We start from the raw sequence: 8,142 nt of genomic DNA, 5'->3' as shown, positions 1-8,142 counted from the left end.
GTGCAAGGAGAACGTACCCGCGAATACTACCGCGTACTGTCTCATCATGCACGATCGCGTGGTCGAGTATAACCCGCTGACCAACGTTGTGCGCAAAATCATCTAAGCGCGCGATATAAAAATCTACGATACGTCGACATCGTTCACAGTCTTCTTCATCTCGATGACATGCATGTACCGACGTTCGTGGATCTGCAAGGTTTCATCGTCAACGAGAGATTCATCGTGAAGGAAGTGGCGGTACTGAAACACGGGTACGAACTCACGCACTACATTTTTACGAATCCCGTACCATGGAGATTTTTGACAAGATTCGACAGGTCTTGCGCTTCCTGGTTGATTGCTTATCACCATGGATTGCGATGGACGGACGGGACGACCTCGTACAGCGAGGCGAAACGCCTGATTACGAGTGCTGTACGCGAGGAGGAGGAGGATGCTGTGGTGTACGTCAAGGGACGTGAGAAACGAACATGGCTGCGAGACTTGCTTCTGGACGAACGCGTGCACATCGAGACCCTGGATGCAGTTTACGAAGACATAAAATCTTTAGCCGATATAGATGCCATTGATACTATGCGATGCGGACATCACGCTAACAATTGCGCTTTACAAAATGTATTCAAAATACATAATTGGTGGTTGCAAAGAAATTTTTTTAAATAAAAATTATGTAACGTATTTATCGTGTATTCTCTCTTTTCCTATATATGTACTTAGTACTTAAGTATGTATGTATGTATGTATGTATGTATGTATAAACGCGTAGACAGTATATATATAGACAGTGCGTAAAGCTCTTTTCATTCAATCGTAATCTTACTAGCGTTACGGCATGGACCGAGTAAACGATTATCTGCATCGAAAGTGGACCAAGCTCAAGGGATACCGTCGGTTAGATGACGATCGGTTAGACGACGATCATGAGCCGCTGTGCCCACCGAGCCCCCCACCATCGAAGAAAAATCAAAGATATTGGGAGTTGCCTCCAGAACATATGTCGAAGGATACATTTTCGACAAAAAATCAAAGATATTATTGGGAGTTGCCTCCAGAAAATACGTCGACAGATACATCTTCGACTTATAAGCCGACGTCTTCATCATCGTCAAAAAATAGATACGAACATCCCCGAATTCCCCCCCCTCCCCCACCATTGAGGAAAAAAGCGCGGAAAGCAGGAAACAACACGTCATCAAAAGATAATACATCATAAAAGTATAAACAATAATGTATGTATGTACGTATACACATAGATGAATTCGCGGTAGAAAGAATACATAGAAAGTTGCGATAAAACTTGTCGCGACAGGTTTGCAATTCTCGGAAAGAGAATTTACCCCCTCTCTCTTCGATTTACCCCCCTCTCTTCAATTACAGAAGTATTACAATCAATTTAATACGCTGATGTGATCAGTCTTGCTATATTCGCTTGCTATATTCGAACGGATCAAAAATGTTTCGCTTTGACTCCGCCACAGAGAGCGAACCGAAGAAGGAATCGTAAGTTTTAATAATCTATACTGAACAAAACCTTTTCTTTTTATTCTCCTATAACTTTACTGATCGCGTTATCACGCAGGATCAAGCGTCGCGCGGTGCTCATTCTGAGTCGGCGTTACGACCAGGGGGGTGATTGTGTATCTTAAAACCTAGTGAAAATCATAAAAGTGAGCTCTCACTTGATTGGCTAATTTTCATCATAGTGAGAATGCGATATTTTTCACGTGAGATTGTTCGGCAAGAAATTTCTAGTGAATTGTGCCAAAGTGTGCCTAACCTGCACAGTCGTCAACGCTTAATATCTCGGTTCGTAGGGCAGAGAGACACTTTTTTCTGTCAGATTCTTTCGTTTTATACAAAAAACGCATCGATTGAGTATATTTTAATCAAAATTTAAGAGGAGCGGGTTCTTGTATAAACAAGAATTATATTTACCGTGTGTCTAGTCGAAATTGTTCAAACGAAATTTTGCTTATTTAACGTAATGGACATTTTTATGCTTCTTTGCATGGAGGAAAATGAAAATAATGACAATATTCGTAAAAAAAATTTAAATTTAATTAGAAGACGATTACGGGATACACAAGATCCATTCGATATCCCAAACAGTACATTTCAAAAGTTATATAGGTAAAGTATATACCTAAATAAATTATGCTTTATATGTTATGAATTATAAACATTAATGTGCATAATTATTAATATGTGCAAAACATTAAAAACGTTTGAAAAATGTATATTTAGTGTAGTTTTTAAACGTGTACGCTATTATATGGAATAATACTTGTTTATTATTTCTACCTCTATACTAATTGTAAATAATATCACAATATTATAACTATACATATCTTCATATAAGTATATAATATATACATATATATACGCTCACACATAATGCAATAATACAATGTTTTTATTTGTTTTAGGCTACATAAAACAGCAACTATGATGCAATTTTCTTACTTATTTAATACATTTATATTGTACATAGCAGTCTTATTAATTTATTAATAAAAAGAAATTAATTGTTTATAATTTCATATGTTTATGCTATTAAGGATTCATTACATAATAAATATTACCAAATATGAAAATTACCTTGGCCCATTCTTTACAGAATTTACGTGGTCCGCATGCTGCAGTATTTAACATTATAGATAATTTTTCCCAAAATTCATCCTATAACCATTTAAGCACACACAATATAAAAATACATTTAAAAACAAAGACCATATAAAAGAAAAATATTTATAAAAAAGCACTTGTGAAAATGTAATTAACAGAATAAAAATAATAATTAATATTTATAACATTCTTACAATTTTTCGTTTATTTTCACTATTGTATCGTAAACGTCCTCTGCCGAAATCGGGATATCTTTGCATAAAGGAAAGTAATATTCCTTTTTGTTTCTCGGTTACGTTCATTTTTCCTAAAGCAACGAGAATGACCGACAATTACAGTGGACCATTTTCTCCGAATTGGCTTTATAGATCATAAAAATTTTTCACACGATGAAAGTATACATCAAAATGAATGGGTAACGCTAAATTTGATTACAAAATTGGAGAAAAAAAATAAAAAAGTTCACTTATTCTCACAGCTATCATTTGAGGTTATAATTTATTTATTGTAGAAATTTCGGTAGGTTGTACATACCAAACCCTCGCGCAAAGCGTATGATGTGCACAAATAATCCTAAGCTTGCGAAATTGTTATCTAAACAAAAAGGATAATCGAAAATATTTGTTTGACGCGTAATCGTTTTGCTGGCACAGAGATAAACGATGGTAAACAGAGAATTGTGTGGTACTTCTCGTACTTTCATGCTTTCATGTCACATGAAAAAATACGCGCGATTGGCTATGATCGTAGTGAAAATACGATATCCCTATGCTTACGGGAGCTAAACGTGAAATATATTGCGCATATGAATCAATATGGAGATGTGAATAAGAAATATAACCTCTTTATCTTCGCGGAAATTGACAGAGATATGTAAAAAGGTGTATATTAAAAAATTTTTTGCAAACAATTATTGCGACCTATGACAAAAATGAACATAACCGAGAAACAAAAAGAAATATTACTTTCCTTTATGCAAAGATATCTCGATTTCGGCAGAGGACATTTACGATACAACAGTGAAAATAAACGAAAATTAAATTAAATTAAATTAAATTTAAATTAAATATATAATAATTTTAATAAAATAATAATTTTAATAAAATAATAATAATTTTAATAATAATTTTAATAATAATTTTAATAATAATTTTAATAATAATTTTAATTAAATAATTTTAATAATAATTTTAATTTTAATTTCTTTTGCGAATACTATTGTCATTTTCATCTTCCTCTATGCAAAGAAGCATAAAAATGTCCATTGATATGTCTTAAATAAGATAAATTTCGAACAATTTCGACTGATTTCGACACACTTTGGCACAATTCGACAAGAAATTTCTTGCCGAACAATCTCACGTGAAAAATATCGCATTCTTACTATGATAAAAATTAGCCAATCAAGTGAGAGCTCACTTTTATGATTTTTACTAGGTTTTAAGATACATAATCACCCCCAATTCATATGCGCAATATATTTCACGTTTAGCTCCCGTAAGCATAGGGATATCGTATTTTCACTACGATCATAGTCAATCGCGCGTATTTTTTCATGTGACATGAAAGTACGAGAAGTGAGGAAAGTCGACAAAGATACACAATTGACCCCCTGACCGCCACGGGCTACAAGTTTCTGGAAATTGGAATCAACGTCGGTCCACCATGCTACGTGGAGATCGTTCTGGAAGATCATCACGGACGCGAACTGTCGATGTCTCTCGAAACGTGGAAGGGTCTGTACGAGCAGCGACGGAATATATACAAATTGCTGCGAAACGAGTACAAGGACGATTTTATAAACGTTGGATCGCTAACGATCAGAATCTGCACGCATAACGACGTTACGCTCGTACGACTCGAATCTTCGACCGTACACGTCATGATGATCGAATCAACGCTACGCCGAATGTTCGATCTCGACGGCTGCATCGACGTAACTTTCGAGCGATTAGCCCGACTCGTCGATACCGTCGACGTTAAGTCGCGCTTCGCCAAAGTCGCGCTTAATCAGTCGCGATATACGCGACAGCGTATGTCTTCGACAAACGCCAGCTCGTCGATTGCGTGCTCCTCGCATTGGTTTTTAACGCGTAAGAAATATTTACTATGTGACAAATACTGTGTAACAAAAAAAAATTTGATCAACTTGTAAGAAAATTGATTGTGCAAAACAATATGAATAAATGTTCTCTGTCTATAATATTATACGAGTACTTTCTTTCCCGTTCGTTCTAAAATGTTCCTACGCACGTATCAAACTCTGTTTGATGCATTTGTATCACGCCATATTGATAATGTTGAACTCGGCGCTCGAACATGTCGCGACGTGTCGCGACGTGTCGCCGGTCTTCCTGGAAATTTATCGCGAAAGATAGCGCGTATTAATTTAATACTCGGTATCAAATTACATCGAGGAAGCATTTTTCAGGGTGTTGGCGATCTTTGAAAACGCCCGCGCTGTAGCGATGACGCATGCGCAACACACTACATGTCACGTAATCAATGTCACGTGATCACTGTGGAAGAATTTTTCGGGGAACGGGGGGTACATTGAAAAAGCATTTTTCAGGAGGGGGGACTTGACTTCGTTGATGACGTCATCGCCTACATCGGCTGCATTGCCTCGAAAGGGTGGCGGCAGCTTTTGAAATTTTATACCTAAACAATAACATCTCGGCGGCGGCTTTTGAAAATGTACCCCCGTAAACATCTCGGTGCGCTATCCCGGCGGTTAGGATGAGGGAGGCGGTTCGATAAGGCGGCCCAGCGGTTAGGGTGAGGGGGCGGCGGCGGCACGGGCGAGGAGGCGGCGCGATAAGGCGCGGCTCCCCTCCATAGCCACATACACACACACACGGGCGGGTGCAAGGAGGTGGCCGAAGGCCGCACCCATACCGTCGACAGATGTCTACCCCGACAGTACAATCATAGCAACAGTACAATCGTAGAAGTCGTGTGCCCCTTCGCAGGGGGTTGGGGGAGGTGAAAGTTACTTCGCGTGGAAAGTTTAACGTTTCTAAACAGAAGGAGATGTTAAATAGTGCTTGTTATAATACATATATGGCAGAAATGATACGTTAATATGTATAATTTCTGAGTAATGGTACGTTAATTTTGAAACTTTTTTTGTTAATAACTTTTTAACGGACAGTGACCGCCACCTAAAACCTGCGGGAGGTTACTCAGGGTCATGACCTTGACAACATATGTCAACGTCAAGATCATCGGGGGAGCTCCCCTTTTTTAGATATTTACCACGTCTTTTTACCCAAGATTCACAAGCCTTGCAGTAACTAGATTTTGTAATTATATCAATAACTTTTCCAGTACTCCATCCGATTAAAGACATCAAACTGAACAACGAAGAAAATCCTCGTTTTCTCCAAGATCCATCTCCTGATACTACCAAACCATTGAAGTTTTTTCTAGCACTTTTTTCTTCTATGTTTACTGCCTTCTCCATGCTTATCTTACAAACACTTTGTGTAACTTCAAAAACAATTTTGATGATTTTATCATAATAAGACTAAAATATTGGCCGAGGAAGCTCCATAAAAACACAGAATTAATTATTCCATTTAACTATTCCAAGCAGTCGCATAGGTACGATTATTCTTCTGTTGATTTCGTAGGCTCTATTATTTATAAGAGGGCAATTAGGAATTTCAGTGTTTTGACACTTTTCACAAGAAACGACTATTTTGAAACTAAGTCCGCGTTTACTACTTTCGGTAAATTTGATATCTGAGTCACATACTTTGCACTTCACTACTAAAGAAATTACATTAAAAACTGTCATAAAATTGATAAAACGATATCCTAAAGAAGCATCAATTTCAACATCTTGAGCATCGTCACATAGTTTCAACTTCTTGACAGACGTACCTACACTTTCGGTGGGATCTCCGCTTCATACCGGTTTGCAGGTCGCTTTCTTGACGTAGACGGCTTTTTTGACGAACTTTGTCCGCCTCTTTTACTTTTATGTTCACGATATTTTGACTTGTTACCCATTTTTGTAACAAATTTCAGTAATTCTTACACAAAGTTTACGATAAACCACACGTAGAAAAAGGTTTTTGGTTTCGAATTTGAGTTTAGGCTACTGACACCATCTGTGAGATATTACTTGAACCTTCTAAACTACCAAAAACTCTGACAATACGTGTTATTCAATGGTAAAGCAGTTACGACGGATTAGACGGTCCAAAACCCGAACGCGTAGAAAGCATCCGAAATGGCCTCTGACGCGCCGCGAGGTGCCTCAGCAAATTGCCGTAAACGACCGGTAAGAGAATTTTTATGGCCATGAGACATTTTTTTCTTATTCTAGAGGGTTTAAGGAAAGTTTTAAGCTAATAAAAAAAATCGATCTTTTTGAAGTCGCAAGGTGGTGTTACCCCTTAATCTCTTCTCTATTGTAGCCACAACTGACTTTGGTTATGAAGCATTTTTTAGTAAGTCAGAGGTTGTTGTAAAGAACTCAGAAGGCGATGTGATTGTCCGTGGCGTCAAGAAAGGATATTCGACATATCAAATGCTTAAGGTTGAGAAACCAACTGAAGTTTGCATGGCTCAAAGGGAGGTCTCTGCATCGTGGGAGACATGGCATCGACTTGGACATGCAGGAAAAGACAAGGTTAAAGCTCCAAGGGGTATTGTGCAACTGGAAAAGAAGATTTCTTCTGAGAAACCTGTATTTTTGGAAAGATGACCAAAGGACCATACAAGGAAATCGTTAATAAGGATTTCAAGCCAAGTCCAAAAGTTCACTGCGACCTTAGTGGAAAGGTCTCTATTGAATCGGCAGGCGGTTGCAAATATTTTGCTGTCTTTGTTGACGAGAGCTCAGGCGCTACAAGAAAGTTGTTATACTAAAGAAGAAGAAGGAACTTGTCGAAGAATTCAAGAAAGTGATTCAGGAAGTCAAAGAAGAGACGGGTCATCCGATTGAGATTTTGCTGACCTATCAAGGCACTAAATTCACTGGTACATTATTTCAGGATCTCCTGAAGGAACACAAAATCAAGCATGAGATGAGTGTTGAGTATACACCACCGTCAAACGGCATGGCCGAACGTGCTATACGATCTCTTACTGAAAAGACTTGATCTCTGTTTGCAGATGCAAACCTACCAAAGTCGATATGGGCCGAGTGTGTCTCGACGGTTTGTTATCTGTCGAACCTCGTCGCCACTCGTGATCTAAAAAAGACATCATACGAACTCTGGCATGGAAAGGAGCCACCCATTGAGCATCTGCGTGCATTCGGTTGTGACGTTTTTGTGCACGTCCCAAAACAGAAGCGAGATAAGTTCGACAAGAAAGCTTGGAAAGAACAGCTGATAGGCTATGGACTGAGCACGAAGCTGTATCGAGTTTACTTTCAGGATCTTCAAGATGTTCGCATCACGCGTGATGTAAAATTCAATGAAGAAAAACAAAATTCTTTTTATGTAGAGGACGAGATGAAATCATCACCCATCGATGATAGAACTTATAAAAACAAAG

The 8,142-nt window shown here is 38.1% G+C and overlaps 1 long non-coding RNA gene across 1 annotated transcript; it reads right to left on the bottom strand.

Moving 5' to 3' along the window:
• Positions 1-2,600: 2,600 nt before the first annotated feature.
• LOC108777484 (uncharacterized) lies at positions 2,601-3,322 on the bottom strand. Its single transcript, XR_001940829.1, has 3 exons — positions 3,163-3,322; positions 2,823-2,935; positions 2,601-2,682 (listed from the first exon to the last, which is right to left on the bottom strand). It is a non-coding gene; the product is annotated as an uncharacterized LOC108777484 (long non-coding RNA).
• Between the last annotated feature and the right edge of the window lie 4,820 nt (positions 3,323-8,142).

Source organism: Cyphomyrmex costatus, unplaced genomic scaffold (genome assembly GCF_001594065.2).
Source record: "Cyphomyrmex costatus isolate MS0001 unplaced genomic scaffold, Ccosl1.0 scaffold437, whole genome shotgun sequence".
NCBI lineage: Eukaryota > Metazoa > Arthropoda > Insecta > Hymenoptera > Formicidae > Cyphomyrmex > Cyphomyrmex costatus.
The sequence above is the reverse complement of the archived record's forward strand: the minus strand, read 5'-3'. Positions and strand labels throughout refer to the sequence as shown.